Genomic DNA, 24878 nt, shown 5'->3' on the forward strand with positions numbered 1-24878 from the left:
GTGGTTATTATTTCAAGAGTCATTGCGTAGTTTTACACTTGAACCTGAAAGTCCACAGAATACAGAATATTTTTGTTCTCTATGTTCTGATATTTGAAGATGTCAGAAAGGGTTTATTGAGAGTGCTCTGTAGCTGTTGAAACCAACAGAGTAACAATAGGTGCAATTAAAACAGTTACTGCTGGAAGGGGTGATAAATTGTCAACTCTTTCAAAATCTCACCTTAGATTATTACCATTTCCAAAGATTTTAAAGTCATCAGTCTTATCTTCTGCTTTTGAGGCCAACTCCGTTATGCCTGTGGAATTGGCCCTGTGTGATAACATGGTGGAGTGTGCTGTGGATCCTGGGAAAAATTCTTAGCCTGCGGGAAAGTAGTGACTGGTCCCAGGTACAGTCCTGAAATGGACCCCCTTGCATATCACCAGAGAGACAGATTTCAGCCATGTGGTCTTGGCATTATGTTCTGACTACTGTGTGTGCTGTGAAACCATCTGTGGCCACAGATGTGGGGGGAAACCAAAGACCCTATGCTAATGTCAAAATTGTAGTTGAGTAAGATTTCATGCTTAATGTTCATGTTTATTACTGGGTGTGCTAATCATTTTGGCTTAGACATTCTGTTTGGCTTCCTGCTGTTATGTATAAAACAATGGCTTGAAAGAGGTTTTGTTTTTTGTTTTTTTTTTCTCCTCCTAAAGGCTATTTTTAGAACTGTTGAAGCTATATTCATGAAAGATGTATTTATAATGCCTAGAGCATTTATAAAGGTTGGGTATTTGTACAAGAGACTGAACTGTCAGTTCGATTTTTCAACTTGTAAATCAAACTTCTATAAAAGCAACAGAAGATATTTTAGGGGTTTTAAATAATTCATGGCAACTCAGTTAAGCTCCCCTCTAAGAGCAATCATAAATATTTCTTTGCTTAAGGAAGAGACAAGGTTTAGGACCTAAGGCTCTTTGAGGCATCTCTATTGTTCTGTGAACCTAATATTTTCATCCAGGCCTATTTTCAAATGTATGAATATTTCTTTTCATTTTTTACACCAGCACTTTCTCTTGGTTGGTTGTAATGCTGTTTATGGCGAATTGAAACAAAAAATAGGGTAGCAGTACCTTTTTATCTCTTTATTACTTTTTCCTTAGATCTTAATCTTACAGTTCTAGCTAAGATGTGGTAATTGTTTTTCTTTTTAAATACCTACATCATCCTTCTGTCATTTATCAGAGTTCAGAGACTTATATTTTAGTCAATGATCATATGTCTCAGTGTCCAAAAGGTGAGAGAATTTAAGAAAAATAATTAAACTCACTGTGCTTTCAAGTTTGTCATTTTATTTCTGGCTTTAAGCCTGGTCCTGGAACCAGAACAAGTGATACATCGACTTTTAAGAGATGGACTACTGTAAATCATGTATAGAGTAAATGTATGCTGGTAGAAGTGGTGGACACAAATGAAGGCTGCCATGTCATGCTTTTAGACGAGGCTTTCATGTAGTTCATTTGAGACTACATGGCTAAATGTTGCAATCATTATACTACTTAGAGCACCTTTCTTTAAAATATTCTTTGTCCTGGTTGTTAGTCTAGAAGAATCTATTACTTGTACGAGAGGACTTCAAAAACTTTATGGAGAATTGAAATTAAATAGTAAGTTTAGGGGTGGGTGTTTGGCCTGACGGTCAAAAAGCCCACATCCAATATCAGAGTATGTGGGTTCAATACTCAGCTCTGGTTCTTGACTCCAGCTTCCTGCTACTGCAGACCTGGGGAGTCCGTGATGATGGCTGAAGTAGTTAGATTCCCTCCACCACTGTGGGAGACCTGGATTGAGTTCTCAGCTCCAACGTTTGGTCTGACTCATTCCTAGCTATTGAAGGCATTTGGGGGTGAACCAGAGAATGGGAGCTCTCTCTCTTTCTTTCTCTAATAAGCAGATTATAAATCAATCAACCAATAAATAAAGAGAAGCTTATTTTGGTGCAAAAATTTTTGAAACCCTATAGATTTTCCCTAACTTTTTGAAGATCCTTGTATTATAGAGATCATCTCAGAGACGAACTATGATATTTTAGGTTTACTCGTTGATTTCACACACTGTTTCCTGTTGGATGCAAAGATTGCTTCCGTATTTATTTTAATTTACCTCTTTTCTCCCTTCAGCCTTTTTCCCAGTGTGTTTTCCTTTTGGCCCATGAAGCTCACAGGTGAACTGAAAGAAGCCCTTGGTAAAGAGCATTATTACAAGGGTTTTCTTATTTCAGCACTAGAGGAAAAATGTCATCTTTCACAGTATTTTATTCATGCCCTTCTTTGTCATGGCTACATCATACCTTGTCCAGGGCCACTGATTTCAAGCCACTGGCTTTCCCCTCTGTAGACAATGACATGTTGCCTTTCCAAAGCCCTCCTTTAATTTGTCAACCATAGACATGATAGGTGACAAGATAGCATAGGTGAATTCAGAATAAAAAAACAGAGTTAGCAAGTAATTTTTAGGTAGCAAAAATATGCTTCAGTGAAATGTTGACAAAGTTTGAGGCTGATAAAGCAGATCATTATGAAGATCATTTTTCAGGATAAATGTTCAGACTTCATACCAGCTTTGGACTTATTTTAAGAATTTTTTTCTGCTTTCCTGTGTGTTCTGTAAATCTTATTGGATATAATTAGCAAAAACAAGTTTCTTCATGTGACTATTTTAAGTATGGTGATTTTTCTGGGGTGGTATAGCCGATGTGAAGAGGATGAGATTATTTCTATGTCTGGGTGAGAAGGGACTCCCTGCACAGCCTGAATACTTAGGAGGCTGCCTGCCTGTACTAGGCTGTGACTTTTGTTTGGATCTATGCCACAGGGGCACCAGAAACCAAAACAGGAAGTATTAGCTGTGAAAACCTTGTGAACTACAAGAATCCACATTGTAATTTTGAAGGAAAGGCTAAAGAAGAAAAAAAGGTCAATAATAAATGTTAACAAAAACCTATCCTGCTAGAATTTGAAGCAAATGAGACCTCTGCCATGCAACTCGATGCCCTGCTTCTGTGCCAAAGTTGGTGTAAAAATAAAACCACTCACTACCAGTTCAGATCCAAGAAGTTCAATATCGTTCAATTAACTCTTCCTTGTATCCCTAAAACAGGAGCTATAGGAAAGGGAGAAGGGACACAGTAAATTTTAAAAGGATTGGGACAAAAACACATTTTAAAAGGACTGCTACTAACTTACTTTTTGTTACACATATCATTTACTTTTTAACTTTGTAGATCATAAACAAATACATTCTTTTTATAAGAGTAGAGCTGGCTGGGGCTGTGGCTCACTAGGCTAATCCTCCGCCTTGCGGCGCCGGCACACCGGGTTCTAGTCCTGGTCGGGGCACCATATTCTGTCCCAGTTACCCCTCTTCCAGGCCAGCTCTCTGCTGTGGCCAGGGAGTGCAGTGGAGGATGGCCCAAGTGCTTGGGCCCTGCACCCCATGGGAGACCAGGAAAAGCACCTGGCTCCTGGCTCCTGCCATCAGATCAGCGCGGTGCGCCGGCCGCAGCGCGCCGGCTGTGGTGGCCATTGGAGGGTGAACCAACGGCAAAGGAAGACCTTTCTCTCTGTCTCTCTCTCTCACTGTCCACTCTGCCTGTCGAAAAAAAAAAAAAAAAAGAGTAGAGCTGTGTGAATATCCTCAAGCTATAACCCCACCCCATGTACCCCAATATATGTCCTTTTTCCATAGTTAACTATTGGTAACAATTTTATAATCGCTTTCTAGATCTCTTGATAATGAATGTGTGCATCATAATAATGGAAATAATTTCTTTGGTTGTATCCATTTTTGTCCTAAATGACATATTATTATTAATTTTTTACTATCTATGACTTCTTTTTACTTTACAGTATGTCTTAGAGAACTTTTCATATAAGTACATGTGTATCTACCTCATTCTTTTAAATTGCTGTGACGTATGCCAAAGAATGAATTACCAAATGTTATTTAATGAAAAAAAACCTCACAGATGGACTCTTGGAGTTTTTATTTATTAATTTGTTTTCCCATTTAGGGCTATAGCAAGCAATCCCATAAAGCAGAGCACTAGTAAGCCTTGTGTATTTCTCTCTGTGTATATGGGTCAGGGACTCCCTAAGGGAAGTGCTCAGAAGTGCAGTTGCTGATTTGAAAACTATCCATATGCCAGATCTTAGTTAATGACTGTGTCATTTTACAAATCCACCAGTCTTAAGTTAGAACTGTTTTCTCTATTAGGAAACATTTTAATTTTCACCAGCCAATGTAACCATCTTACCCTTCGATTTAATTTGCCTTTTTTGATTTGCTAGGAAGCTGGGTGTGTCCTCATCCATTTCGTGGCCTTTTTAAAAATTTTCTCTCTTACCTGGATTACCAGCCTCTATCTCTTGTCCTTCTGTGCATTATTCCCTAGGTGTAAAAGAAGTTAATTCTTTAGCTGTTGTAACTGCTGCGAATGCTTTCTTCCTGCCTGTGGGTTATCTTTAAATTTCTTCATGTATAATTTATGCATGAAAAAGATGACTTAAACCTTTAAACTTTCTTGTAGTCACAGTTAACTTTTTATTCCTTTTGCTTTATTTTTAAGCCTTTATTATTCATCCTCCTTATCACCATCACTTTTTTTTTTTTTTTTTGAACAGGCAGAGTGGATAGTGAGAGAGAGAGAGACAGAGAGAAAGGTCTTCCTTTACCATTGGTTCACCCTCCAATGGCCACCACGGCCAGCGTGCTGCGGCCGGCGCACCGCGCTGATCCGATGGCAGGAGCCAGGAGCCAGGTGCTTCTCCTGGTCTCCCATGGGGTGCAGGGCCCAAGCACTTGGGCCATCTTCCACTGCCCTCCCGGGCCACAGCAGAGAGCTGGCCTGGAAGAGGGGCAACCGGGACAGAATTCGGCGCCTCAACTGGGACTAGAACCCAGTGTGCTGGAACCGCTAGGTGGAGGATTAGCCTAGTGAGCCGCGGCGCCGGCCTACCATCACTCTTATTAACCTAGAGATTTAATCCATGTTCCAGTACACTGTATTTTGAGATCTGGCAGGAGGTGGAGCTCTAAATTTAATTTCTTCCATTGGGTGGTTGTGTGAATCAGTGGCTCCTTGTTCTTTCTGGTTGTGGCCAGCTATGAGGGTGCCCTCTGTCTGTGGCTTTCTTCTTGGCTTGGTGTATGAAAAATGTAGGAGATGGTAGGAGAAGGGAGCTGCAATGGCAGGTTGACTTAAGTGATGTTCCCTCATCACTCATAGTGTTGATACCTCCCTTACCTGGCTTGGATGGCCCATCGATCCCTTTCTATGTCTTAACACCTATGAACTTTTGGTTTGTTATTTCCCACTTCATTCTTATTCTGTTTTTCTTCTGCTTTCATGGTTTCTGGCTCAGCAAACCCCCTTTTTGTTTACTCATGATCCTAGACACAAATTTATACTTGCATGTTTAGTTATTTCCAGGGACTTAGGACAGGTGGTTTTTGCTGTACCATATGCCATCTTGTCCTGGACTCAGATTTTTCATGAGATACCGTTTGGCATTCTTGTACAGAGTGATGGTTATGATTCTGTTAATGGCAACAATAGATAATGTTCTCTCATGATTAATTTTCTGTATCAAACCCAATAGCAAAGTTTAGAAGTTCAGTATTTACATAAGCCATGGTGATATTTTTCAACATGAGTCTAGAGTTTAAAAACTGTTCAAAAACAGTTTGAACCATACCTGATAAACCTCAACAAGAAAATTTAGTGATTTTTCATTAAAAAAACACTGATCTCCCTAAAGGACCACTGGACACAACAAATTTCATTAATAATCACTTAGCCATGGAGATCGTCTTTGAGACACACTTTTCTAGTATATCTTAGAAACACTAATTTTGACTTTTCTTGTGGATGATAAATCGGATGAGGACACTCAAGAGTTGATCTACTGCTTGTATGTAATGAAATGGGTATAATGAAGACTATGAACTCTGTTCATTTTTACTTGGTAGCATCCATCAAAGGCTGAAGCAATAACAGAAATTACCTTAGAAAACAGTGAAATTCACCTGAGATTGCTTTGGGGGCTGGCATTGTCCCTTGGCTTGGAGCAGTGTCCCAGCCATCATTGACTAGCCAGTCTCATTTTCCACCTTTGCAATATTTTCTTCACCACTGTTGTGGATAACAGTAGCTTGAGTATACACAGTGCCATCTCTGTACACTTGCCTTTGCCACTCTGTGAATCGCAAGTTGACTTCTGGTGCCATCCACTACCACCATTCTTTCGATTTTTCTGGCCATTTTGTCTTACTTTGTCACTCATGCACCTGCTCAGAACTTCCTAGCAGTTGAAGTCATTCTGACTAATAGAATTTGGTGGATAAATACCGCAGCTCCCTCACCTCTTGGATGGGATAACTCAAAGGTACAGGCTTTATATTATTTCCCAGAGCCCTCCAGTGGAATCAGTCCAGTTGTCCACAGGAAATAGACTTGAAAACAGACTTTTTTTGTGGGCTTCCTTTCCTTTTCTCACTCCCCTACTCCTAATATGTCCTAGAACCACCTATAAAATACATAACTTTTATTAGAAGCCTTACCTAGGAAGTGCTTAACACAAATGCGTAATGCTTAAATAATTGGCGTAACTACCTCCTAATTAAGGAGATTGAAAAGAATCCATGTTAAGAGGCAGTATTAACCAAATATTTTGCTTTAAGCCAGGCCTGGTTTTCTTAAAACATGAAGCATGGTTAAAAATAAAAAATAAATAAATAAAATAAAAAACCAGCAGCTTTGAAGTTATTGTGGCAGATGTGGGTTTGATTCTGACTCTGCCATGTATATAATGAGACACGTATGGGGAATCTGAGGCTCAGTTTACTCAGCTGTAAGATGGGTAATACTTCCTTAGTGTTGTTGTGGAAGTTATATAGCAAAAATGAAGTGCCCCACATAATGTCTACTACAGTGTATACTATCAGGTGGTGATTTTTATTATTCTATACAGTTAATCTCTGCCTAAGCACTTGTCCTTAACTAATGCTTAAGGACCATGAAGGTGTTGTTTTGAAAACCAACTGACCATTTACTTATGTATACATTTTTCATTCCTTTTTTTCCTCTTGAAGTTACCAGTGACTTGTTTTCTGTTTAGGCTCTGTTGCAGTCTTTTGATCTAAGGCATTGAAGCTTAGGTCTGTTTGGGCAAACAAGATGTTTATTTATGTATTTCATAATGTTTTGGGAACAGAGCCAGGGAAGCAAAAGAAGGGATTTATTGTTCAAAAGATTTGTCCTCTGAGAATAATTCTCTGATAAATACTCAATCATAGGTGAAAGTTTCTTGGACCCCTGGGAATCTGAAGCATCTTGTGGAATAAGCTGTGAAGATGATTTAAAGACCTGGCTATGAGAAAATAATGTTATTCACAAGAAGAGTCTGATGCAACCCTGGTTGTCTGTTTTTTTTTTTTTTTCCCTAAAATCAGTTTAGGATTATTATAGTCACATGGGTGTCAGGCAGCTCCTCCTCCATAGCAACAAGATTCTCAGAAATTAAACTTCTATTAGTTTTGAGCATAGCTTTGATAGCCGTGGGTCAGATTGCTAAGGAAAAAAATCTCTGTTCCGCAAGTCAACTTCCAGATTAAGTTCTGTTTTTCTCAACATTATATTCTTTTCCCTGCCACAACCCCTGAATATTTTACTTAATGAACTCTGGCTAGTATAGGAAAATCAAATACAATGACTGCTTAGCCTACGTAGATGCAGCATAAGAATTTGTGTTGTTGTTTTTTTTTTTTTTAATAAAGATTTATTTATTTGAGAGGCAGAATTACAGAGAGAGAGAGAGATCTTCCATCCACTGGTTCATACCCTAAATGGACAAAATGGTGGGAGCAGAGCCGATCTGAAGCCAGAAGCCAGGAGTTTCTTCTGGATCTCTCGTGTGGGTGCAGGGGCCCAAGCACTTTGACCATCTTCCACTGCTTTCCCAGTCTATAAGCAGAGAGGTGGATTGGAAGAGGATCAGCCAGGACACAAACTGGCACCCATATGGGATGCCAATGCCACAGGAGGAGGCTTAACCTACTATACACAGTGCCAGCTCAGAATTTGTGTTCTTGCAGTAGAATTGTTTATAAACTTTGGGAGGAGGCATTCATGGCTTTTTGGTAGAACTTCTAATCAAATATAGTCTCTTGAAATACAATTTAAAGTCAGGTTAGTTATTATGAAATTGCGACATTGCAGTTTTTTCTGAAATCATTTCTAGGGAATTAAAACAATAATATTGTTTTTATGTGGTTGTCACCACACTTCATGTGGTTAGCAATAGCATTGCTCACTTTTAAAAAGTTTTATTTATTTTGAAAGGCAAAGTTACAGAGAAAGAGGGAGAGAAAGAAATTATATATATATATATATATATATAGAGAGAGAGAGAGAGAGAGAGAGAGAGCTTTCATTTGCTGGTTCACTCCCCAGATGACTGCAATGGGCTAAGCCAGGCAAAGCTAGGAGCCTGGAACTCCATCTAGGTCTTCCACATGGGTTCAAAGGCTCAAGGACTTGGGACAAGGAGCTGGATCAGAAGAGAAGCAGCTAGAACAAGAACTTGTGCCCACATGGAATGCTGGCATTGCAGGCTGCAGTTTAACCCACTAAGCCACAACGCTGGCCCCAGTAATGTTCATTTTAATTCATTGTCATAGGAGTTGAGAAATGTATAATAGTTTCCTGGCTTTAATTCATAGTCCCATATTCCTAATATAATTTAATTACAAAATTAGACATCAGCTTTATGGGTTGCTTCTACTTACGTCTTCCCAGTCTTATAGAAGCTAAATTGGATATTTCCATGCTATGGAGTGATTATAATGATATATGTGTACCTTCTAATACCAAAAGTGGTTTAAGATACGAATTTGAAGAAAACGTGGAGAAACACATTCTGTATATTGTCCAGGATTTTATTTTGTGTAATGGGGAAAATCCATTTGCCACTGTAGCTTCTTCTGGGTCTCTCACACTGGTGCAGGGGCCCAAGGACTTGGGCCATCTTCTGCTGCTTTCCCAGGCCAAAGCAGAGAGCTGGACCAGATGTGGGCAGCCTGGTCTCAAACTGGCGCCAATGTGGGATGCTGGCCTTTCAGGCCAGGGCATTAACCTTCTGCATCACAGTGTCAGCTTCTATTGTAATATATATTATACACACACTCTGTGCTCTCTCTCTCTCTCTATATATATATATATACACACACACATATATATACTATAATATATATAACTATTTTATAATGTATATGAACAGTAATTTCCAGAAGCTTACATTATAATAGCATAACATGCTATAGTCTATACTATTACATATATATGTTTATATATATTTGCATAGTATTCGATCATATTTATAAGTCTATAAAGGACTGTGCTATTACTACTGTGATTTATAAGTGAGTGGGTTGACATGTGCACAGAGGTTAGGAACTGACCATATCATACCAGTGCTTAGTGTCAGAGTCAAGGCTAGGACTGAGGAGGAGCACTCTGGTTGTATGTGCTGGCTCTTAACGTTTTACTTTAAAAAGAAACTGTTTCATATCTAAAGTTAAGTTTAGCAATGGATGTTTTTTCTTGGATTTGTTTGAAAATGAAACCCAAAGAGGCATAGTACATTTGCTAGTGAGAAGCAGTATGAAAAAGATATCTCAATTTGGACCATTCATTAAAACCAGCTGGAGCACTTGAAAGGATTCTGCTACTTGGGGTCCACCTCCCAGAAGTCTGACTTAATTGGTCTTGGGTCTGGGCAGTGGATTTTTTTTTTTTTGAAACATCTAATGTACAGGCATGGTGAACACTGCTATTAAGTATAAAGCAAGGTAACATCACCAGGTGATTTGGTAAACTTCTGTGGAGAGGATGTACTCATTGTGTATTTCCTATCTTTGTTGCGGCCTTTTTTCTTTCAGAAGCAGTCCTTCATGGGAGCACCCACAGGCCCTATATGATTTTGAATTATTTGACTATTATTGGGTAATATTCCCCATACTGTACTTAGTAAGGCAGCAAATTACTGGCATTTTTTTAGAATGAGTCTCAATATCCAAGATTGAATCAAAATGGATTTTGTTATTATGTTCAGCTGATTAAAATTCATTTAACTTTTCATTCCCTAAATGCTTCACATCATAGTGGTTTGTTTTATCCTCACCAAACATGTCCTTAGCATTCAAGCCCTGTTTATTAACTGTTATGTTTATGTTATTCTTGATTCTCAAGGTGCTGTTTAAATTTTACATTTGATGAATTTAGCTCTAACCTGGACTGGAATACATGAATGTGGTTTTAAGAATGACTTTATATATTTATTCCATCATTCATTCATATATATATATATGAGAGAGAGAGAGATTTTGTTTACAGATGCAGAGGCAGATATTATCTTAAATTACAACACCATATCATCTCTTATTCATTTCTGTGACTCCTTGCTTTTTTGACACATAACACCCAATCAGGACAATTAGAGACAGATAATTTTCCGGTGAGATAAGAAGCTTGGCATTTTGTTATCTCTACGTAACACATTTGAGAATAGTAAAATTCACGTTTCTCCCTTTAGAATGTTTGGTTTTTCACTCTCTGTTATGTAGGGAGCATAGACTATGATGAGAATGATTTTGCATGAGATTTTTTTCTCCTGAATTGTGCACAACTCCCCTCTTACTTAGGGACTGTAGTCTGGAAACTATTGCACCATGGCCAACAATGCACCTATGTGAAACGAATACCTCAATGCAAAGTTTTATGAGGCAGAACTAGTTGCTATGCTAAGAAACTAATGACTGTGCTACTATACATAATGGATTCTATTTTTAGATGAACATTTGTTCCTATAGCATGGCTTCATTATGCAAGAGGACAGCAGTTTCAGCCCTGTGCTGTGAATGTTGACATATTAGAACACTGGAGTAGATGCAATCTTAGATATGTTGAGACTTTTTCTTCTACTTTAGCCTTGATATAGTTCATAATTGAAGGTAAAACCATCGAAAACAAAAACAAAATACCAAAACAGTTTCCAGTGTTTGTGGGTTGAGTTTCAGCAGCTAACCTCAAGAAAAAAAATTGACTTGAGTGGTTTCTTTGGGAGATCACTCTAGGAAACATGGGCAGAGTAGTGGGGAATGAGACCTGCAAGGGAATAAATTACCTTGGTGGACAAGAGAAGCTCCAGTCTACTTGCAAACTCTGGGAGGTAGCACAGAGGGATAGTTGTGGTAGTTACCCACTAGTTCCCACCAGATAGTGATAGAGGGCAGCTCTCCCCGGGGGTATTATTTCCTGGTCTTTGTCAGTCTCTTTTGGTGGTCAAGGGGACTTCAGTTGAGCATGCCTCAGGCTTTGATAAAGCCCTCAAACATAATTGCAATTGGAGCTGTAAGATGGCATACAATGGTATACATGCTTACTACTGGCAGGGGCTATCCTGGGCAAATTAATTTTCAAAAAAATTTGATTTCATAAATCCATATCAAAGGGACAGCATGGTGGCATAGTGGGTAAAGCTGCTGGCGTCCCCTATGGGCACCACTTCTGATCCAGCTTCCTGCTAAAGGCCTGTGAAAAATGGTGAAAAATGGCCCAAGTGTTTGGGCCCCTGCCAACCCTATGGGAGACCTAGATGAAACTCTTGGCTCTTGGCTTCAGCCTTGCCCAGTGCTGTCTGTTGTGGCCCTCTGGGGACTGAACCAGTGGATGGAAGGTCTCTCTTTGTCTTTCCTTTCTGTAACTCTTTCAAATAAATGAATAAAATTTATTAAAAATAAAACTATATCACAGAATGCAAGCTGAAGGCTAAACTGATTCACAAACATCTTGCTTAGCCTGCATAATGCCTTAAATGCATAAACATGAATTGCCAGTATTTAAAAATCTGAGAAGTTCTGTACACATCTGGATTTCTCAGAAAAATCAGAAGGCATGGCCACAATAACCAGCTTAGCCCCAGGGCTGCATCTGATTGTAACACAGCAGCAGCTGCATGCTTCAGACAAGGCATGTAACATCCAGTCTGCCATAGTCTCTACCCAGCCAACCTACTTAATTTACATGGCTGTTTAGGCTTCTGTAGACATTTGAGTCTCACTGTCAGGCCTCTTTGCTAACATCCTATACAAGAAGCTTCAGCGAGTTGACTCCAAAGGATCATGTGGCATGAAGTTAATTTGTCACAGTGGGCCCATTGGAATGTTGTGGCCTACAGATTGAATGTTACATTGGAAAAATGGCTGAAGGTCAGTGTATCCCAGTCCTGCTAGTAAGTGCCACGGGCAAAGCAATTGATGCTCCACGTCTGCTTCTTCTCTGTGAAATATGAAGCTCAGCTGTATGAGCCCTGAGGTCCCTCACTGCTTTTAAAGGCTATTATTCCAAAGTGACTTTCACGTGGCATTGTGCTTGGTAAGATTTATAAATATGACTCCTTGGCAAAGGATTCCAAGTTGAATTGGACCATTAATCTAAAGGAAATGAGAAGGGTGGGCTTTAAGACATCAGACAGAATGACTTCCTTTTGTGAAATGAATGGGATTAACTTCACTCCTAGTTCAAGATACTGATCATTGATTGGTTTAGCCAGCAGTGGAGCCTACATTTCCCTCACTATAGAGCTGTGCTGTCTGATACTGTAGTCCCTAAACCCATGTCATTTGCATATTTCAATTTTAATTAAAATTTAATTTAATTAGCAATTCAGTTCCTTAGTCACACCAGCCACATATGGGGTGCTCCATAGCCACCTGTGGACAGGTGCAGTTATAGAATATTTTCGTCATTGCAGAAAATTTTATTGGGTTTTGATGCATAGAGGTTCTATCAGGAAAGGCTCTTCAGAGCCAAAGTGAAATTTCCTTGCAATAAGAAATTTTCCTTGAACTACAGAGAAAGAACCTTTCATTCTTTGGCTGGATCTCATGTGTTACAAAGATGGAAGATCTGGACCTGCTTTTCTTACTTTGTTTCCAAGAAAGAAGGTTTTGGGGGTAGTTCAGAGACCACTTTGGGATCTTACTAATTTACTAATTGGTTTCTGGGGAAACTGAGGCAATAGTTAGGGTGATTCTCTCCCTGGAAGGCATATCCAACCCAATGTTGTCGCTCCCCCTCTTCGTGGAGGAACGACACAGGACCCTGCGCTGTTCTTTCGTCTGCTCGGCCCTCCCCGGGTTTGCTGCTGGTTCTTCCCGGGTTGGCTACTATCCCTTCCACCTCCGTGGAAGGGCAGTTCCCCCTGGCCACTTTCCCCACTTCCGCAGGGGAGCAGCACACCGCCGGCCGGCTTTCTCGGGGGCTGCACAGGCGTTCCTTCAGATGTTCCCCTTAGATGTTCCTGGTGAATGCCGTCTCTCTCCTCCTTTATAGTCCTCTGCCAATCCCAACTCGGCTGCCCACACGCCGAGTACGCTGCTCTCCTCCAATCAGGAGCAAGTCCTACAATTTATTGGTTGAACTGGAGGCAGCTGTGCAGAAGCTGTTTACTTCTCTCCCAGCGCCATATTGTGGGAGAGCAGATGCATAGAATAAGTCTTAATTCCAGTAACTCAGTCCAGTCCGGGCTGCTCCCCACAAATGTAGCATAGAACTCCCTCTTTTATGCTGCTAGAATACCTAACACTTTCATTCATCTTAGCATTTTTATGCTGTGTTAATGTTGTCTAACTGCTTCTCTTTCCCAAATCAATGACAGAGTCCTTAAATTCAGAAACTTTGTCACATCTGCTTGGCATTTCTAATACATGCTAGTATACAGTGATTATCGATCAGTGTTTGTCCGACGAAGGAGACCTAGAAAGACTATGCAGCTTGTCTCAGGTTACAGGTTACTAAGTGAAAATCCAGGTCTGTTAGAGGTCAAAGCCAGTGCTCTTCCCTACTATTACTCATTTATTAAAACCTTCTACTCCTTCTTTAAATCTCCTGCTGCCCCATTCTCTTCAGTGTGTGTGACTTCCACTGCTTTGTGCCACCAGTCCCCAAATTCCACCCTCCTCTGCTTTTACCTGCTTTTACCTGCTTTTACCTCCTGTCTGTTTCCTCATATCCCAGACCACCCTGACCTCTGTGACCCGGCACCATGACTTTTCAATGATTTTTGACTCCTATTTATGCCTTCTCTTTCTTGTGCTGTTAATACTTCCCCCATCACCAGATGTATTTCATGCACATTTCAACCTGGTGTTCCTCTCCTCTGTTCAAAGAAAACCTTGCATCTTCTATTGACTTTCACTGAGCACATTCCTTACGTTCTCCTTTTTGTTCACAGCAGCTTCTTGAGAGACTTCTCTGCATTCTCTCCATTCCCTCTTTTCATCTATTCCTCAGTCCGTGTCAACCTGGATTCTGTATTTACCACTCCTCTAAACTGCTGTTTCTGAAGATACCAATAGCCTTTGCATTTCAAAATTGAATTCTCTCTTGGTGTTTGATCATTTATCAGAATTTTACATTCTTGAGTGCTCCATTTGCCCTGAAATATTTTTTCTTGACTCCCTTGCTCCCCTCTTCCCATTTCTCTAATTGCTCATGCTCAGTTTGCTTTGTGGGCTCTAATCAAAATTGCATTCCTTCTCTTTTACTCTTCAGTGAATCTCACATGCATTTATAGCTTCATTTACCACCAGGAACCATAGCTACCTGTTTTATAGTCGATATCCTGTCCCTGAGATACATGAAATCAAGTATCTCCAGAACTGGTATCTTGCTGTTGGCTCTCTTCATCCCTGATCTGGTTCTGCTACCTTAAAGGCACTACTCATACTGGGATGGGAGTTTGACTCAGTGGTTAAGATATCACTTGGGATGTTCACAGCTCATATTGGAGTGCATCGTGGGAGATAGCAGGTTCTAATAGTTGGGTCCCTTCACTCATATGGGAGACTTTGATGGATTCCTGGCCCCAAGCTTTGTTCTGGTCCAGGCTCAACTTTTGCAGGCATTTGGGAGGTGAACCAGTGGAAAGGGGATCTTTCTCTGTGTCTCTATGTCTGCCTATCTGTCAACCCTATCCCTGCATCTTTCTTTTTGTCTCTGTCTCTCAAATAAACAAACTGAAACTTACAAGAATAAAGACACCACCTTTTATAGAGTTGCACAGTTCTGAATCCTAGAAATCTGCCTTAATACCTTCTTCTTCACCTACCTTGCAAGTTCTTGGTCCCTTGGCATTTGTGTTCCAGCCATACAGGATACACTAGCTTTCTTCCATTTCCCTAGACATAGCATATTCCTTCCTGCTTGAAGTCTTTACAAAACTTTCTTTCTTCTTGGAATGTATGTCATCTCCCTTGCATGGCCAGACTTCCATGGTTGAAAATACTTTTTACATAGTTCTGTAGTTTCTAGCTCCTCTGGTAGAATGTTGACTCATGAAAGCAGAGGCCATTGTTGTCCTGGTTAATGATTAACAACTGGCTTTCCTTCTGGGATGTAAGATTTGTAGCGCTTGCTGATCTCCAGAGTGTGAATACTCCCACTGTGTCTGCTTTCAAGCTACCAGCACATCATCACTGAATGCAGATTTGGCAAGTGAAGGGCACAACTGGCTCCAGCATGTGTGCTGGGGTGGTGACATATCTGTCCTCTTTATTGCTCTGTCCTCATGACTTGAGGCAGTGCTTGCCACATCACAGATCCTCAATGACTGTTAATTGGAGGGAAAAATACAAATGTTTTTATTCCATCTAGAAATGTGGCCAAAAATGCTGTTATTTAAGGCAAAAGTGACATAAAATCCTTCGTTTTGAAATTGGACAAAGCCTTAATGCTTATCACATCTAATCCCTTCATTTTTCTTTGTTAGAATTGACAGCCAGGGGAGTGAGATCTTCCATAGTCACACAGATAGCTGGTAAAACAACTCAAGTTCATAGACACATCTCTTAATTACTAACCAACATTCCTTCCAGTATAACAGTCATTGCCAACAAAGCAATTTATTTATATTAGTGATTTTTAAAAGATTTATTTATTTATTAGAAGGGCAGAATCACAGAGAGAGAGAAAAAGAGAGAGAGATCTCTGTTGCTTGTTCACTCCCCAAATGGCAGCAACAGACAGAGCTGGGCCTATCTGAAGCCAGGAGCCAGAATGTTCTTGGTCCTTGGGCCTACCCAAGCCAGTAATTAGCAAGGAGCTGGATCAGAAGTGGAGAGGCCAGGATTGGAACTAGTGCCCACAGTGGCATCACAGGTTGCAGCTTTACCCACTACGCCACAGCACCAGCCCTAATATATTAGTGATTTGGTATAGGTTGTTGTTAGATAGGATGCAGTTGAATATATAAATATATCTGTTATTGAAAAGAAAAAAACAAGAGTGTTAGTTTGGGACATTGGTAAAGATGTTGCTTGGGTTGCCAACAACTCATGTCAGAGTGTTTTATTTTGAGTCCTTCCTCTGTTTCTGATTCTGCTAATGTGCATCTTGGGAAGTGGCAGTTGATGGCTCAAGCAATTGGGTTCATGTTACCCACATGGGAGACCCAGAGTCCAAGTTCCTGGCTCCTGATTTCAAGGTGGAAAGGCAGGCATTTGGGGAGTTGATGAGCATGTGGGAGATCCTTGTCTGATTGTCTGACTCTGTCTCTCTGCCTGTCAAATAAAATGAAAAACAAAAAAGTATGAAAAAGCAATCGCTATCAATTTCCTTTAAACTATGAATTGTTTGTTAAGAGGGCTTTCTTCTTTACCTTTCTCCCTCATAGTTATCTGAGGTGATTGTTTATAAAGCAGAGATATCAGTCTGCTTTTTCTGTATAGCAAACTACCCCAAAAGTTAGTCCCTTAAAACAGTGTCTATTTAGGTCACAGTTTTCTAAGTTGACAGTCTGGTGTGGGCTCCGGTGAATCATCTTTCTGGTCCCAGCTGGGCTCCTTCTGGTTTATGCAGTGGCTCTGCTGATAGCTCAGGCCCCTCGTGTCTGAGGCTTCCTCTGGGATTGCTGGGCAGCCTTGTGTCTGGCCCATGTGGTCTCTCATTTTCCAACAGACTACCCCAGCTTGTTCTTGTAATGCATTGGCAGAATTCTAAGAGAGAGGGAAGCTACACAGCCCAAGAAACAGAGGTGCCAAGCTGGCATCTCTGCCACATTTCACATGCCAAAGCAAATCATTCATAGGGCGGGGAAATAGATGCCACCTGTTGATGATCAAGTCTGCAAAGACACATGGCAAGGAGGTCTGCGTGCATGGGGGTGAGAACTTTGTGGCTGTTTCTTGCAATCAAATGCAGAAAATAAATGTTTTCCTCAATTGGTAGAGGATTGTCTGTGTACTAGTGGAGTGGTTTATTGGGCAGCACTGACCAATGGCTTTCTTATGTTCCTGAAATATTGAAACAATGGGAAATATGTCCCCCATACAATTGTGTTAATTGTATATAGTCAAAATTGACCCTTCACATAGCTGTTTCATGCCCAAAATGATCACATCAGTTGGGGCTGGATCAGGCTGAAGTGAAGATCCCAGAACACAATCTGAATTTTTCACATGAGTGGCAGGAAAACATGTACTTGGCCTGACACCTGCTGCTTCCCAGGGTATGCATTAGCAGGAAGCTGTAATCAGAAGTAGATTTGGGACTTGAATCTAGGTATCGAATGTGGGAAGTAGGCCTCTCAAGCAGTGTCCTAATCACTGTGGTCAGCACCTGCCCCCTTTTTCATTGTATTTGAGGCTACCAGTTTACTATTATCAATCTCTCACTTTCTGTCTTGTTTTTCTCTTCCCTGTTCTTGGTTTTCTCTTTTCTGCGTCTGGTATAGGTTTTGGTTTGTTTGTTTGTTTGTTTTGGTATCCTTTGTTGGGAACATGGAAATAACTCAAAATCTATAAGGATACTGGGAAAATGGAAATTAAACCTCGGGATTCTTTACTGATGGAAAATGATCATGGGTAATTTTCCATAGTAGAGAAGTGGAAATCGTTCCAGACCTCTTCCAGCCTGGGCCCACAACATGCATTTTTCTGGGATGAGAAACACATGAGTTTGACCGAGGCAGAGTTGGTTGGTTTTGTCAATGAAGCATGGGAAGGGATCAGTCCTTACTCTGAGCTCATCTTTTTTTAAGCTGAGTGTGCTCCTGGAAGATGCAGGCATCAGCGTATTCATATCTGACTGAGCCAACAGGGCATGCGGTGAAAGGGAAGGAAGGCCACTATCTAAACTGAATATTGGGTGGGGAGCCACTGAGGTCAAAGCAATCTGTTTATCACCATCTCTTCACTTTGTGCACTACAGAATTAGTTTATTATCTCCATAGTGGTTCTTCTGTAAGATCACAGAAACTGAAACCCACTTCTTGGCTTCAAAGTATGATTCAAACACTGTATGTGTCTCTGAGGAAGACATTGGACCACCATTTCCTCTTCTGCAAAAACAGGAATAATAATAAATCCATTTCATAGAATAGATATTTTGCTAAATGAGATAACGCATCAGAAACACTTGGTACAGCACACACTGTGGTAAGCATTCCACACTTGCTAGCAGTTTTTTAATAGATGTTTTAGTAAACTTGAATATGTCTTGTGTGAATTTATACTGTAACAGATGCTCAAGTATTTCTAGTTTATATTCTAAATGTTTTTTGCTCCCAGTTTGATTGGAAAACTGGGACTCCCCCAAGGAATGCCTGTATTTTGACGGCAGATATGTTCCTAAGTCCAGTATCTCCACAATGAGATTTAGGGCATCCCCTCAGAGTCCACTGACTCTGGAGAAGGGATCTTGTTACCTGAACTCAGAGAGCACCTGGTGCACCTGGAGCACCTTAATCTCCAGTGGATCCTTGACCCTTCAGTAATGGACAGTTGAGTGGGAAAAGATGGTTTGTCATCCAAACCAAAATTCCAGACAAGCCTGAGAGTCTTGCTTGCTTAGTTGCCTCTGGAGAATGAGAATGATTTTTTTACTTTTTGGAAAGCTAGTGCTGTACCTGATATCTTTGTGGCTCTAGCAGTATTTAACAAGGCATCTGATATTGAAAGAATGGCATTAAGGTCTCTATCAAGATGGCTTGAGGCAGTCAGTTAGATTCCCTCTGATCCCTGTGCACTCATTTGTATATTAAAGTGTGTATGATGGGATTTTCACTGTTGTATCTGAGAACATCTGAGAACTCTGTCTGGGGATGCCTGCTCAAATTAATAAATTATTTTATCTATTGTACAGACAAATAGAAAATCTTTCTGTCTCTAAGGGAAAAATGTGAACTATTTTTTTTTCATAGAGGATCGCAAAGCCTAAAGTAGATACATTTGGGTATTTGCAAAACAGATGCAGTAAACTGTGTAAAAACAGAAGTAAAATAGGGCAAGTACTTGAAAGTGTAACTTTGGAGCAGATCAGTTTCATTCAAAATGTAAGCTGTAAAATTAGAATAGGAGATAATGTCATTACAGATTTATTTTAAATCACTTCTAAATTTTCAGATTGGCAAAGTCTGGCAAGGTCTGGGTAGATAAAGAAAACATCATTGCTTGGAATTTCTTAGGAAAACAAATCAATAAATCTGTAGGAAATAGTCTGTGCAGTGGGCGTGATTTGGTTTCTGTTTTTTGACCTGGAAGAAACATATTATATTAAAAGGGTATGCTTGATACATAGAATCAAGGTGACCTTTAATCTCTGGGTTTATATAAACATAATAACCACGAATGAAAAAGCCTGAGTCTAAGAAGAAAAATAAAAATAACCCTGAATCTGTTATGTTGAGCCCTATGAAAGTATCATAATTGTAGGTCAAAAATGGTCAAACACAGACAACAGTCTTGTGGTTGAATAATACAGTCGTTCTGAAAGAGCAGCCGTGTTATGTTCACTCAACTGACACCTAAATGATGACAGTTTCGAACCTGACATTGATGTGACTAACATGAGTTAACTTCTTTGTTGCCAGTGGATATGATCTTACTCTAAACATTAGTATTTGTTGCCACATTTTATAAGTAACAGGAGAGAATGTCTTACTTACAAGAACTGTATTTGCCTCTCATGTTCAATGATATAAATTTAAGTTAGTGCAAATACAAGTTTTTCATTAAGATCAGCTGCAAATTGGCATTAGAGGGAAATAAGCTTGAAATTAGTTTCTGGGGCCGGTGCTGTGGCGCAGTGGGTTGACGCCCTGGCCTGAAGTGCCAACATCCCATATGGGCACTGGTTCAAGACCTGGCTGCTCTACTTCTGATCCAGTTTTCTGCAATGGCCTGGGAAATCAGTAGAAGATGGCCCAAGTCCTTGGGCCCCTGCACCTGTGTGGGAGACCTGGAAGAAGCTCCTGGCCCCTGGCTTTGGTTCGGCACAGCTCCAGCTGTTGTGGCCAGTTGGGGGTGAACCATCAGATGGAAGACCTCTCTCTCTCTCTCTCTCTCTCTCTGCCTCTTCTCTCTCTGTGTAACTCTTTCAAATAAATAAATAAATAAATCTTTTAAAAAAAGAAATTAGTTGCTGATATAGTTATTATTTTGTTTGCTTATGCATATTGTTTTTGATTATTTTTAATAGGGGGGCTGATTCAGGTTGCTTCTTTTGCAATATGGAGTGGTAGCTAAAAGCACAGACTCTGAAACTCATCTGCCTGGTTGGAGCCCTATCTCTGTCTTGTGTAAGCTGTGTAGTTTTAGGCAAGTGACTTAACTTCTTTGTGCCTCAATCTTCACTGGGAGAAAAGGGGACACCAATAGTGCTTCCTTGCAAGATTGTGGTAAGGGTTATGTGAAATAATGTATTGTGATTATGTCTCCTTTATTAAACTTGTGTACATGGGCTGTCTGGAGAATGACACCTTGTTTCTTAAAGTGAAAGGCTGTGCTAATTCTCCTTACAGTATGAGAAACTCATGTCTGGGAAGGTCCCTTTGTCAGTACAATATTCACACCAGCTAGGTGAACCTACTTACTTAATCAGTTTACATTTTGTGAGGATTGGCTGGTGGGGTAAATAGTCCCCAAGTGTTCACTTGTTTGGGAGCTATCCCACCTGTTCTTGTCTTTTTGTCTAGCACAATTTCTTTTCAGAGGTGCTGTTTCCCACAAGCAGTTTGGCATCACCATTCTAGACTACAATGAGTCGGTTCTACACATCTGCTGCTATGGGTCATTCATTTTTTAGCACAGTTTTATTGGACATCTACTAAGTGTCAGTCATCCTTCCATGTCAGATATGTTACAGATAGTGCATTGTAAGTCAGGCAGTATTGAGAGTGATGCTCCTGAGAGTGATGATGGGAAGAGCCAAGGGAGGGAATGGTGTTCTTTTATGTAGGCAGTCGGGGAAGGCATCTCTGATACTCTGATTTTCAGGCAGACTGCAGGCTGAGCCATGTGGCCATTTGAAGGAGGAATATTCCAGGCAGAATAAGTGGTAAGGGTGAAGCTGCATGTCTTCAGGGATAGTGTGATGAGCAGCAAGGAGGCCAGCTGGCTGGAGAAAAGGAAGTGGAGTCTGGAGCAATCACAGGGGATGAAGTCACAGAGCTTACTGAAAGGCAAGGGCAGATCGTGTCAGTTTTTTTCCACTATCACAAGGACATTGGTTTTCCTCTTAATGAAATATAAAGCCATTATAAGGTTATGAACAAAGGTGTGGTGTGAGCGGCCTTGATTTTAAGACCAAAAAAAAAAAAAGATCACTCAGACTTCTTATCTACATATGATGGCAGAAGTACCTTTTTTCTGTTCTTTTCTGCTAAGTACATCTATAAATCTTGGCAATAATGCAAGGGACAACAAGTGGGGAACTCATGAAAGTGTTGTGAAGACTGTGGACTGCTCTGTGCCCTCAGGAGTGGAGGAACTGCACAATGGCATGGATTTGTAGGTTTTCCCCAACCTACAGAAGAAGGACACCCGGGCCTAGCATTGCACAACCCCTTGGGCACAAGGTGGCCCTAGGAAGCTCCTTCCTTCTGTGTATCAAATGAGAGTACATCCAGTGTACCAGGGAGTCCAGCACCATGGGCCAGGGGATCCGTTGGCAGCTCTGTTAATGATAAGTGGCTAGGGTTCTCTGTTCCTAGCCAGGACTGACACTTCTCTCTGCACCAGGAGACGTGACATGGGATTGGCTGAGTCACCCCCACAAACGGAGTCTGCCTAAATAAGCAGCCTGGCTTAGGATACATCTTGTTCCCAGAAGAGGTGTGTACTGCCTCTTCCCTGCTTAAATATACCAGCATGGGTGGGTGACACCAGTAAGAGGGCTTCCACTGCCACAGGCACTTGGCCCAGGAAGCCTGTTTCTTCCCACAGGCCTGAGGCTCCCCTTCTTCAGTAAGAGACACTGGGGGGATGCACTGCAGAAGCCCCTCTGCCTTCTCAGGTATGGGGACCTGGAGGAGTTCTAGGAGCGTCATAGAGATCAAAATGCCGTAGCTGAGGCTCTGCATAGTAAACCATCACTGGAACAACAGCCCACAAAAGTAGACCAGGACTCATGTGATGAACTTAAACCAGGATGACTGCTTGCTAAAATAAGAGATTTAAATAGTATTCAGCATCTTCTATAATAACAGATAAAATGTCCAGGATGCAACAGAAAATGGCCCATCCTACCTGGAACCAGGAGGACCATAGCATGGGTGAGAAATAGCAATCAATGCATACAACACCAACACAAAACAGACATTAGTGTGGTGGTACAAAGGTTTTAAAAGGGCCACCAGAAGAGGCTTTAATAGGCAATTATAAGTTCTTTTTATTTTTATTTAATTTTTTGACAGGCAGAGTGGACAGTGAGAGAGAGAGAGACAGAGAGAAAGGTCTTCCTTTTCCATTGGTTCACCCCACAATAGTCACTGTGGCCTGCGTGCTGCGGCCGGCGCACCGCGCTGATCCAAAACCAGGAGCCAGGTGCTTCTTCCTGGTCTCCCATGCGGGTGCAGGGCGCAAGGACTTGGGCCATCCTCCACTGCACTTCCGGGCCACAGCAGAGAGCTGGACAGGAAGAGGAGCGACTTGGCAGAATCCGGCACCCCAACCGGGACTAGAACCTGGTGTGCCAGTGCCGCAGGCGGAGGATTAGCCTAGTGAGCCGCAGCGCCGGCCAACAATTATAAGTTCTTTTGAAACAAAGGCAAAATGATAAAACCTCAGCAAAGAAATAAAAAATTTTTTAAAAGAAATAAATGGAAATGATAAAACCAAAAAATAAAATGGCCATATGTCGCTCCCCCTCTTCGTGGAGGAACGACACAGGACCCTGCGCTGTTCTTTTGTCTGCTCGGCCCTCCCCGGGTTTGCTGCTGGTTCTTCCCTGGTTGGCTGCCGTCCCTTCCACCTCCGTGGAAGGGCGGTTCCCCCTGGCCACTTTCCCCACTTCCGCAGGGGAGCAGCACACCGCTGGCCGGCTCTCTCGGGGGCTGCACAGGTGTTCCTTCAGATAGATGTTCCCCTTAGATGTTCCTGGTGCATATTGTCTCTCTCCTCCTTTATAGTCCTCTTCCGCCAATCCCAGCTCGGCTGCCCACACGCCGAGTATGCTGCTCTCCTCCAATCAGGAGCAGGATCAGCTCCTGGAGGTCATCACTCAAGTTGGCAAGAGGCAGCTGCATAGAAGCTGTTTTCTCCTCTCCCAGCACCATATTGTGGGAGAGCAGATGCATAGAATAAGTCTTAATTCCAGTAACTCAGTCCAGTCCGAGTTGCTCCCAGTTGCTCCCCACAGCCATATAAAAGCACTCACGGCATTGGAACAAGAGTAGAGTAGAGATGACAAAAGATAGTACTACTGAATGGACAGATTAATAGAATTTGACCTGAACCACAGAAATAAAATAGATGAAAAACAATAAACAGAGACTCAGGAACCTATGGAACAATAGCAAAACATCTGACATTTATATTATTGGAGTCTCAAGAAAATTGGACTCACAAGTACTCAATGAAATAATGACTGAACACACCCACAATTTGGTGAAAGACACAAACCTGCGGAGTCAACAATCTAAACAAACCTGATTCAAGATAGTAAAGTCAGTCTACCCACAAGTTTATCATGAAAACAAAGTGCAAGAATGGATCTTGGAAACAGCCAAGGAGAAATGATGCATTAACAGTAGGAAAACATCAGTTCAAATGACAGCAGATGTCTTATCAGAAAAAGGAACTTCATGAAACAGAAAAGAAATGATAAAAGAAAGAAACTTGGAGATTCAGGGAAGAAAAAACAGATGGAAAGAGTGCAGAAATGCAACTGTAAGTGCAGGCAGTAGATCATCCTTTCTTTGTCCTTTTTGTCAATCCTGTTTGATGATTAAAATGAAATTATATTACCATCTTATTTTCAAAACAACGTAGGAAATGGTAAATGGACCCAAACAGAAGTAAAATGATTTTCACACTTCACTAGAAGTAGTGAAATGTTGATACTAATAGATTGCAATAAATCACATATGTATATTATAATAGCTGGAACAACCACTATGAAAATTAAATAGACATACACTTAAAAATTATAAAGAAGTCAAGATTGAATCCTAAAGAATATTCAAGCAACCTCTAAGAAGGTGAGAAAAAGAAAACAACCGAATGAGAACCAAAGTAAACAAGTAGAAAACAAATAATGAAAGGACACATTTAAATTCTCTATATATCACTAATTATGTAAAAGGCAACATCATAGAAAACCCAGAAATAGCTCCCTCTCCCCACAGTTGTGATTACTGAGTGTTAGGCACAGGCATAAGCAGGAAGAGAGGTTGATTGGTGATAACAGCCAGCATGAGAGGCTGGTGTTTGGCACAGCAGTTAAGATGCCTTGCATCCCATATTGAATTGCCTGAGTTTGAATCTCAGTTCTGCTT

The 24878-nt window shown here is 40.9% G+C and overlaps 1 protein-coding gene across 5 annotated transcripts in view; it reads left to right on the forward strand.

Annotated features, from left to right (window-relative positions):
* The window catches only part of PLCB1 (phospholipase C beta 1), a 792589-nt gene that overhangs the window by 21752 nt on the left and 745959 nt on the right, over nt 1-24878 (forward strand). The window lies entirely within an intron of this gene.

This window comes from Oryctolagus cuniculus, chromosome 11 (assembly GCF_051225735.1).
Source record: "Oryctolagus cuniculus isolate XC-2025 breed Fujian yellow rabbit chromosome 11, ASM5122573v1, whole genome shotgun sequence".
Taxonomy (NCBI): Eukaryota; Metazoa; Chordata; class Mammalia; order Lagomorpha; family Leporidae; genus Oryctolagus; species Oryctolagus cuniculus.